General features: G+C 36.6%; 2 long non-coding RNA genes across 2 annotated transcripts; one reads left to right on the top strand and one right to left on the bottom strand.

Annotated features, from left to right (window-relative positions):
• Positions 1 to 212: 212 nt before the first annotated feature.
• LOC131634330 (uncharacterized) lies at positions 213 to 2276 on the bottom strand. The gene is made up of 2 exons (XR_009293522.1): positions 2090 to 2276; positions 213 to 417 (listed from the first exon to the last, which is right to left on the bottom strand). It is a non-coding gene; the product is annotated as an uncharacterized LOC131634330 (long non-coding RNA).
• On the top strand, positions 1932 to 7108 carry LOC131634331 (uncharacterized). Its single transcript, XR_009293523.1, has 2 exons — positions 1932 to 2160; positions 6833 to 7108. It is a non-coding gene; the product is annotated as an uncharacterized LOC131634331 (long non-coding RNA).
• Positions 7109 to 11432: the final 4324 nt, after the last annotated feature.

The following is an 11432-nucleotide window of genomic DNA, read 5'->3' as shown; positions in this document are numbered from 1 at the left end:
ATTGCTAACTGATTTCTTGGCTTGAATTGTATGGTTATTTATGAATGTATCATGACGTGGACTCATTTGGTTTTGTTATGAAATAAATGCTTCGATATGTATTGCATTTGGAATGGTACAATTTTTTGATCTTTTGTTTCTGACATAACCGAATCATGGACATCCCTATTTTCTATAACACTTATTTAATTACACAGTACAAAATTCAAAATAGAGAAAATTACAAAAATTATAAAAATTATATTGTACAACTATATATGAAACGATCATAGAAACATATATATATTACATAATCCTAAGATCAACATAGTAATAACTGATTATTCAACTAAGGGAGAAGTGGGCATTATGTTGCTTATGTTTCGATATATTAATAATTGTGGCCTCGTGGAAGGTCTCGTTCTACAATTGTAAATGCTGCAAAAAAAAACCAAGCAAACAAATATTTCAATCAACTTATCATCATTCAAAATATTAACATGCTAAACTCGCACTCCTTATACTTATTTTCTCTATAAAATATAATGATCATGGTGGAAATGATGATGGTATTTTGAAACTTAGTTTTTATTGTATACAATTATAAAATAAAAACATCAATGAAATTATAATGAATAAAGGTCAAATATCCTTTTAGAAGGATGTGTGGATTGGATCCTATTTCTAGACTCTTATTATTTCTGACCAATAAGATTGAATCGTAGGTCAGGTAGGGTGTTGGTGGATGATATTTTAACTTGGAATTTGAAGTGGAAAAGATATATTTTTGTCTATCAAGAGGTGACAGTCAATAATCTGCTTTGTGACATTCAGGATGTAATCCTCTTCATATAAACTAAGTGGTGGTGGCGTTACTCAGAAGGTGATGTTTTTTTCCTTTGTTTAAATTTACCCTAGTTTCCTTTAGAGTGACATGTTTAGTACTTCTCCATCCAATTTGAAGAACTTAGTTCTTCCTCTTATATGAGAAAGTTGAGATCTCTCTAAAGTAATTGTCTTCTCCTAACAACTTCTACAAGAAAAGGTCCATACTGGAGATCACTTGTTTAGGCGCAAGGCGCTGGTGAATTTTAAAGAAGTGTTTAGCCTGTTATGTGGGAAGGAGTCGGAGTCAGTTACTTATTTGTTTGGGTCTTGTGACCTAACAACGTTTGGTAAGTGATGTTTTGGTGGATGAGATGATGATTTGTTCTTCCTAGAGATCTTAGTTTTTTTTTATTTGGTAATTAGATCTTTGAATGGAAGGTCTAACGTGAGGGGTGGTTTGGTTATGATCAGCCATTATGGTTTTGTCAATTTAGAAATTCGAGAACGATAATATTATTATTTTTATGGCTTCTTACTACTATGAAAGATGTTGAAGATTATACAAGAGTATATTCCTAATTTGGAAGTAGTATCTTAGTAGGCATATGAAATTTTATTGTGTTGTCTCAATTCGACTTGAGAATCTTATTTGTCTCAGCTGATAGTGGGTATAGTATCTCTCGATTTATGATTGTGAGTTTTGGGTGTTAGTTTTAGAGGTTGTTTTTTGTATTGATGGTGGTTTTGTTGGCCGAGATCTAACTTGTCCTATTATGGAGAATTCCAACTTCTAATTCATCTCTTTTTTTTTTTCTCTTTCGTTGGTTATTTCTCTCATAGATTCCTAGTTCGGTTATATCTTGTAATAAAATTCAATAACATTAAATTTTATTTGTCTTAAAAAAAACGAATAAAGCTAAAAAAAATATTTTTCCATTTATAATAATAGGATCAAATTATTATCTTCTCTTCTTCTTTTTAATCTATGTACCCACTCTTAGAATGGAAATAAATTATAATCAAAATAAAAATGATTAATAAATTTAAGTTTTTGATGAAATTGGTTAAAACTACCACAATTTGATCCAGAGTTAGAAGTTAGTTAGAACACATTTATCTTTCAATCCAACTTAACTCTACAAATGAAAATATTTCAAACCTAAACGCATGTTAGTTAAAATGAGAATTCCAACTAGAAGACTCGATTATGCGTATAATCAAGTATATACTATTTGAAATATAAATTCAATGAAAGTGGAAGATTGAAAGGAATAAAACATACGAGAATCAATGGATGCAGCTTGAGGCTTTGCGTTAGCTTCGTTACTAGTTTTCCAACGCAAGAAGCCAAAGGTCAGTGAATGAAAAAAATCAAGCCATGAAACCATTTTTGTTTGTTTTTCTTCTGTCTCGAACACCTTAACCCAAAGATGATATTGTTTTTGTATTTTGTTTATTGTATCCTTTGAAAAATTCTTGTCTATTGTTTAGGTATTTATAAACTTTATAATTCTCACTTTTTTCATGCAGTCAAAATCTTTGGTCCTTGTTTTATCCACGTCAACTTCAAATTTCTTCAATTTGTTTATTTATTTATTAATCAACCACGCTACTTGCATGCATTTGGACTTTGTCCTTATTCTTCAATTAATAAAAATGATGGTTAGTTACTGACTTATCTAATTTTTTAATGCGCGAATTATTTTAAATATTTTTTAAATATTGGTAACTATTAGCGACAAAACTAGTGATGGAATTTTATTTTGTGGGAAAATTCAATTTTTTGTAGCATAGAATTTTCCACAACATGTTTTATTAGATGATACATGTTGTGGTGTGAATTTGGTAAATAAATATTTTCTAAAGTGATTAGTTGTTTGATTCAACTTAGCTACACCTGTTTACTATATAGGTGATTCCACTTAACACACAATTATACCAACAAAATGCCTTGTTCTTAACTAAGGGTGAAAATATGGAATTAATTCAGTCACAAGAAACTCTAAGAGTATTTTGATACACAATACAAGATGAGGTACAATCATCAAACAAAATACGAACTGAAACACTCTAGGTGTAACTGATTGACATATTATGTCAAATGGTTGCACTTCACTATTGAGTCAGTTTTTAACTAAAAACACGCAGGTGTAACCGATTGACATATTATGTCAAATGGTTGCACTTTGCTAATGTAAGTTTTTTTTTTAAAAAAATTTTAAAGGGTTGTAATCGGTTGACATAAAGGTGCAACTGGTTACATGCAAATGAATTAGAATTTCACTAAACATGCCACGTTAATTCATGTGCATCAAGTCTTTCATGCCCATGTTCTTCTTCAATCTCTTGAACACTTCAATTCTGACTCCATTGGTCACCAAATCGACCACTTAGTCTTCACTTTTACAATCCTCTTTACTACTGCCAAAGTAATGCAAGGATCTAATTAGCATCCAATACTAATTTGGATTGACATCTTGCTCATCCTCATTCTTCGGCAACTACTACCTCAGTTCAGTCGAAGTAACAACCTCATTTTAATGCTCCATTTCAAACTTCTTCAAAATATCAAACGCATGCATTCTTTGGTGCATTAGTTGTCCCTTCTTGGATGTGTAAAACTCAATACCAAGAAAGTATGTCATGAGGCCAAGGTCGTTCATCTCAAATTCTTTCATAAACTCACTTTTGAACCTAGAAATGCATTCTTCATTGATACTTGTAATCAACAAATCATCTTTGTAGGGTAAAAGATTATCACCCCTTTATTTGATATATACTTCTTGAAGCCAATCTCATTAGAAAAATATTTAACCTCTTATTCCAAGCTCTTAGAGCTTGTTTCAAACCGTACAACGCTTTCTTCAATTTATAGAACTTAGACTCTTGGTTTTTCAAAACCAAATCAGGGGCTATTCTACTTATACTTCTTCAAGCGGTCAATTCACAAAAACACATTTGACATCCATTTAGTAGATGGACCAATTGTTGTTACTTGCAAGACCAACAACCAATGAGATGGTTTCAATTCTAGCCACCATTGCAAAAACTTGTTCAAAGTATATGCCTTTTCTTTGCAAAAATCACTTTTCAACCAGTCGAGACTTATGCTTGATTATTTCACCTTTGGTATTTGTCTTTACTTTGTAAACCCATGTTACACCAACTGACTTCTTTCCTTTTAGTAGATAACCTAACTCCCAAGTATTGTTCTTCTTAATCGATTCCAGATCCTCCTTGATAGCACAAATCCATTTTGGATCACTAAAGGCCTCCTCCATTTTATCAGGTTTGAATTTGGCCATAAGTGCAAAATGCAAAAAATAAACATCGTCATTCATTTTGTTATCTCGGAATAACTCACAAGCTTGGAGTCTTGGAGGCAAACCTCTTTTCCTGGTTGATCTTCTCACATTATCTTCTATTTAGGCTTCATCAGGGGATAGTTCTACACTTTCCAACACTGGAGAAACTAACGTTTTACAAGTGTAACCAGTTGACATATTTGTGCAACTGGTTGCACTCTGCCGCACTTCTTTAATTTTGTCGAAAAGCACATTTCAACTTATCACAATCCTTTGTTTTTTTACATCATACATCTTGTGACCTGTAACACCCCAAATCTATCCCGCAATTAACAAGAAAAATCAGAGTTCAAAAATCTCAAAAACATGCATCATACTTGAGGTGTCACAAATTAACAACTTAACAAATCACAAATCATGCTCATAATAATAGATACACAACACATACTATGGAGGAATAATACTTCATTAAACTTTCAAACCAAATGGTGCATAATATCACAGCGGAACAATATCAACAACAATAATCAAGTCATGCATGCCACACATGGGCAACTAAAAAATATCCAAAATATCTCTGTAGGACATAACAACATAATCCACTGAAAGACAACAATATCCAAATATAGCAACGAAAAAACAAGACAACATGACATAATCAAAACAAGCTAATCGTCCCCTGAGTGTCACGTATCAGAGCATAGACACACCGACTCGAGCTAATAGGTAAACGGCTACTCCACGTCGTTACCTGCACGTTACCAACTGAGGGTAACATTCAAACAGAAGGGGTGAGATATCATTCACGATAAAGAAACTGTAGCGGTGAAATTGGTGAGACTAGAGTCATGGGAAGACTTAACTCATTTTAAACAGAGTCTCCACCGCGCTTCATTGTTTCCAAAAAGGAATGGGTGAAAGAGCGAATAAAACCCAGAGAAGTTTTTAAAATCAAAACTAATAAAATTATCAGAGTTCTGGCTACGGAGGATTTGTTATACAAGGGGAAGGTTTTAAGCACCCCTCATATCCATGGTACTCCATGGGAACCTCTTTGTTTTGTGTTATTATCTTTTGTTTATAAATACTTTTTTTTTGTGAAAAACTTGTTTGTAATAGAGGGTGGGGATGGGAAAAGAATGTTTTGAAAGTGAGCTCGATAAGATATCGCATATTAGGCCTACATACCTCTTAAGTGCAATAGGGAAGTCAGAGCTTCTGTAGTTCCTGTAACACCCCATTAATTCTGGTGTATTAATTAAATTATTTTATTAATTAAATTATTAGAATTAATAATTTGTGGGAATTATTTGGAAAAATGATAAAATATGGTATTGGGCTGAGTGTGATAGTTAGTAGAAGGGGGGGGGGGGTGTTAACTAAGCAAGCCCATTAAGAATATTTTATTTTATTTTTCATAAAATAAAGGAATTGGGGAAAGAGAAGCAGAAGCAGAAGAAGCAGATTTTGGAACTGAAGAACACGTGAAAGTGAGAAGAGCCTAAAGGGAAGGAGAACTTCAAAGATTCGACTCTGAGGTAAGGGGGGATTCTTCGGGTTAGTGATCCTTATGCGATTGTAGGTAGTAGGATTGATTAGGATTATCGTTTAGTTCATTCGTACGTGTCGGGTTTGGGAATTTTGATTAGGTTTTGATGGAATTGTATGGATTACATGATTTTTGTTAATACTTGTGATATATGATGTTGATACATGTATAAAACTTGTGTGAAATGTGTAATGATGTGGAAATTGATGATATTGTGTGCTATGTCCGTTTGTATATGAATTGGGAAAAATGGGATGGGGTTATTACGATAAGAAGGGTGATTTTTGTTGTGCAGGTACGTAGGAACCGGTTCCCATGTGGGACGAACCGGTTCCCCCTTATAAAAAACAGAGCGTGTGGATTCTGGGTAGCTGGGAACCGGTTCCCATGTAGGGACAACCTGGTTCCCCATAGTAAAAATCAGAGGCGTGTTTTGGGAAGCTGCCAGGAACCGGTTCTCATGTAGGGACAACCCGGGTTCTGCAGCATTTTTTCTAAAAATGTTTTATCTTTAAAATCCCATAACTTTTGACCTGAGTATCCGATTTATGCGCCGTTTTGAGCATTGCGAAGCTGAGTTAATGGCCTATACGATGAATAGGTGGTATGGACGTAAAGTCCAAGTTGTTTATTTGTGATTATATTATTTATTGGGTGATGACTTCGTGTATGCGTGTGATATGTTTGTATGAATGCTAAGAATATATATATACATGTTTATTGGTGATGATTTGGTGATGATAATGAGATGATGTGTTACATCGGATTGGTGATGTTGTAAGCATGTTATATGTTGCATTCATTGGCATACATTTTTGGTGATGGATCCCGGTGATGAAAGTGGATCAAAATGGTGGGCATAATTCCCATTGTGTGGAATTTGTGCTGGATAAAATTGTATCTTGGTGATGAAAAAGATCGGTTGGATGGGTTTATCCCATGGATGGTACCACATGCATTAGTGTCAGTTCATTCATTGCATTACATTATGATATGACTGAATGATTGTGTAGAGTGATAGAATATGCTTATGTACTGATGTTTGGTTGTTATAACAAATTCCGATTTTATGTATGATGAGTGGATGATAATTGCTATGATATTTTATTGCTTATGATTGTATAATGGTTGTTAATTCGAATGAAACTCACCCTTACTTTGATGATTTCAGATTAAGGATGTAGCGGCGTCTTGATTGGGTGAAGATAGCTTGTAGGCTAGCCCGTAGTTCGTGTCGAGTCATGCTCTGATTGTAACACTGGGATCGATTAGTCTTAGCGTTACTTGAGATACTTTGTTGCTATTTTGATTATGGATTATGTATTGTGGATCTGTTTGGATATGTTCCTAACATTGTTTAAAATAAGTTTCCGCTGTAATGAACACATGTTTGAAGTTTGGTTTAATCTTAATAAAGCATGACAAACGACATTGGTATTTTTATTTATTTTTAATAATTGCAGCATCCTTGATGTGTTATGACTCTGATTATATTATATTATATTTTTTTCCGCGAGGGTTTAGAAGGGTGTTACAATAGTGGTATCAGAGCATAGTCGGTCGTTAGAGTCAGAGTCTTAGTGTCGGTGTTCCCTTGTATGCGACCAGTGTAAGGTAAACACTGTCGATACTTCTATTCTGATGAGATTGTTTTGTGATTTAGCAAAACAATGGCTGGAAGAGGTGGAAGGAACGATGACGCTATCGCAGAGGCTCTAGGCATGATTGCTGGTGTACTGGGAGGGAATGCTAATGGAGTTGCGATTGGTGCTGACAGGCAGTTGAACAGCTTTCAGAGGAACAACCCTTCACTGTTCAAAGGCACCCATGACCCTGATGGTGCTCAGAAATGGTTGAAAGAGATCGAGAGGATCTTCCGAGTGATCGATTGTGCAGAAAATCTGAAGGTGAGGTACGGTACTCACATGCTATCAGAAGAAGCTGATGACTGGTGGGTTACTACTAGGACTGAGTTGGATTCAGATGGGATTGCGATTACTTGGGCCATATTCAAGAGAGAATTTCTGAGGAAGTACTTTCCTGAAGATGTACGGGGAAGGAAGGAGATTGAGTTTTTGGAGCTGAAACAGGGTAGTATGACAGTGCCGGAATATGCTTCCAAATTTGTGGAGTTAGCTAAGTACTACATACACTACACCAACGATGCAGCTGGGGAATTCTCTAAGTGTATCAAGTTTGAGAATGGTCTTCGTGATAAGATCTAGCAGGGTATCAGGTATCAAAGAATTCGCCGGTTTGCTGATTTAGTGGACTGTAGCAGAATCTTTGAGGAAGACAGTCTTAAGCTGAAATCATCTCACTCTCGTGAGTTAGTTGATAAGAAGGGTAAGAAACCTATGGACAGAGGTACACCATATGGTAAGGGAAACTCAAGAGCTAGTAACTGGAAAAGGCCTAGTGGGGGAGATTCTGGTGCTCCCTTTAGGTGCTTCAACTGTGGTGAACCAGGACATAAGAGGAATGAGTGCAAGAAAGAAGAGAAGAAGTGCTTTAAGTGTGGCAGAGTAGGCCATGTTGCTCCTGACTGTAAAATGAGAACTGTGACTTGCTATAACTGTGGAGAAGAAGGTCATATCAGTACACAGTGCACCAAGCCGAAGAAGAACCAGTCCGGAGGGAAAGTCTTTGCTTTGTCTGGATTCGAAACCACTCCAGAGGATAGACTGATTAAAGGTACGTGTTTCATACATAACACACCTTTAATTGCGATTATTGATACTGGTGCGACTCACTCGTTTATTTCATTGGATTGTGCTAAGAGGCTGAATTTAGAGATATCACAGATTGGTGGAAGTATGGTTATTGATACTCCTGCGTCGGGTTCAGTGACCACTTCATCTGCATGTTTGAACTGTCCTATTGATATATTTGGTAGGAAGTTTGGAATGGACTTAGTGTGCCTTCCACTCAAACAACTTGACATTATTTTGGGGATGAACTGGTTGCAATTTAACCGAGTTCATATTAATTGTTTTACGAAGACAGTCATATTTCCTGAAGAGGTTAGTGTTGAGGAGTTGGCAATGACTGCAAGACAAGTAGGTGAAGCGATTCAAGACGCGGGAGCTGTGTTTATGCTTTTTGCGTCGATGGAAGTGAAAGGAAGGGTAGTGAGTAATGAACTACCAGTGGTACGAGAATTTCCAGAAGTTTTTCCAGAAGATGTTAGAGAGCTACCACCTGAAAGGGAAGTAGAGTTTGCCATTGAGTTAGTTCCTGGAACCAGTCCTATATCGATGGCACCTTATAGAATGTCAGCATCTGAACTGACCGAATTGAAGATTCAATTAGAAGAATTGTTGGAGAAGGAGTTCATTCGTCCGAGTGTGTCACCGTGGGGTGCTCCGGTGTTATTGGTAAAGAAGAAGGAAGGATCTATGAGGTTGTGTGTAGACTACAGACAACTGAATAAAGTTACTATCAATAATCGGTATCCACTGCCGAGGATTGATGATTTGATGGATTAGTTGGTCGGAGCTAATATATTCAGTAAAATTGATTTGAGGTCGGGGTATCATTAGATTCGCGTGAAGGTGGATGATATTCAGAAGACTGCGTTCAGAACGAGGTATGGTCATTATGAATACACTGTGATGCCGTTTGGAGTTACTAACGCACCTGGTGTTTTCATGGAATATATGAATAGAATTTTTCATCCTTATCTTGATAAATTTGTCGTGGTGTTCATTGACGACATTCTGATATATTCCAAAAGTGAAGAAGAACATGCAGAGCATCTCAGAATTGTGCTGGGAGTGTTGAGAGAGAAGAAGCTTTATGCCAAACTGTCGAAATGTGACTTCTGGTTAAGTGAAGTGAGTTTCTTGGGTCATGTAATTTCCAAGAATGGTATTGCCGTATATCCAACAAAGGTAGAAGCCGTGTCTCAGTGGGAAGCTCTGAAGTCCGTGACTGAAATTCGTAGCTTTATGGGTCTTGCAGGTTACTATCGGAAGTTTATAGAAGGATTTTCAAAGTTAGCTCTACCGTTGACGAAGTTGACTAGGAAGGGTCAAGCATTCGTTTGGGACTCGAAATGCGAAGAAGGATTCCAAGAATTAAAGAAGAGGCTGACTAGTGCTCCTATTTTAATTTTGCCGAATCCGGCAGAATCTTTTGTTGTATATTGTGACGCTTCATTGATGGGACTTGGAGGTGTACTAATGCAGAACCAACAGGTAGTCGCTTATGCGTCGAGACAACTTAAAGTGCATGAGAAGAATTACCCGACTCATGACTTAGAGTTGGCAGCAGTGGTGTTTTTGTTGAAATTATGGAGACATTATCTTTATGGTTCACGATTCGAGGTGTTTAGTGATCATAAGAGTTTGAAGTACTTATTTGATCAGAAAGAGCTTAATATGAGACAAAGGAGGTGGTTAGAGTTCCTTAAAGATTATGATTTTGAGCTGAATTACCATCCGGGTAAGGCGAATGTTGTTGCTGATGCTTTGAGTAGGAAGTCCTTGCATATGTCGATGTTGATGGTGCGAGAACTAGATTTGATTGAGCAATTCCGGGATTTAAGTTTGGTATGTGAAGGCACTTCGAATAGTATCAAGTTAGGTATGTTAAAGCTGACAAGTGGAATTCTTGATGAAATCAGAGATAGGCAGAAGGAAGATGTGGGACTAGTTGACAGATTGACTTTGATTAACCAAGGAAAAGGAGGTGAGTTCAGAATTGATGAGAATGGCATAATGAGATTTGGCGACCGTGTTTGTATTCCTGACGTTACTGAACTGAAGCAGAGTATCTTGGAAGAAGGACATCGTAGTGGATTGAGTATTCACCCTGGTGCTACTAAGATGTACCATGATTTGAAGAAGTTATTTTGGTGGCCGGGAATGAAAAAGGAAATAGCTGAATTTGTTTATTTTTGTTTGACTTGTCAGAAGTCAAAGATCGAACATCAGAAGCCGTATGGGACTATGCAGCCTTTATTTATTCCTGAATGGAAGTGGGATAGCATATCCATGGACTTTGTATCTGGATTGCCAAGAACAACTAAGAACTATGAAGCCATTTGGGTTATTGTGGATAGACTGACGAAGTCTGCTCACTTCATACCGATGAGGATGGATTATTCGATGGAAAGGTTGGCACAGTTGTACATTGAGAAAATAGTAAGTTTGCATGGTATTCCTTCGAGTATCGTATCAGATAGAGATCCGAGATTTACGTCCAGATTTTGGTAAGGGTTACAGAAGGCCTTGGGTACTAAATTGAGGTTAAGTTCTGCTTATCATCCACAGACTGATGGTCAGACTGAAAGGATGATTCAATCATTGGAAGATCTATTGCGTGCTTGTGTATTGGAAAAATGTGGTACATGGGATAGTTACTTGCCGTTGATTGAATTTACTTACAACAACAGCTACCATTCGAGTATTGGTATGGCTCCATTTGAAGCTTTGTATGGTAGAAGGTGTAGGACACCACTGTGTTGATATGAATCTGGTGAAAGTGCAGTGATTGGACCAGAAATTGTTCAAGAGACGACGGAAAAGATTAAGATGATTCAGGAGAAGATGAAGGCTTCTCAAAGTCGTCAAAAGAGCTATCATGATAAGAGGCGGAGAACACTTGAATTTCAAGAGGGAGATCATGTGTTTCTGAGAGTAACTCCTACGACGGGTGTTGGTCGAGCATTAAAGTCAAGGAAGTTGACGCCGCGTTTCATTGGTCCATTTCAGATTACGGAAAGAGTAGGAGAGGTTGCTTATCGTATTGCTTTACCGACAACACTT

The sequence above is a fragment of the Vicia villosa genome, unplaced genomic scaffold (genome assembly GCF_029867415.1).
Source record: "Vicia villosa cultivar HV-30 ecotype Madison, WI unplaced genomic scaffold, Vvil1.0 ctg.001281F_1_1, whole genome shotgun sequence".
Taxonomy (NCBI): domain Eukaryota; kingdom Viridiplantae; phylum Streptophyta; class Magnoliopsida; order Fabales; family Fabaceae; genus Vicia; species Vicia villosa.
The sequence above is the reverse complement of the archived record's forward strand: the minus strand, read 5'-3'. Positions and strand labels throughout refer to the sequence as shown.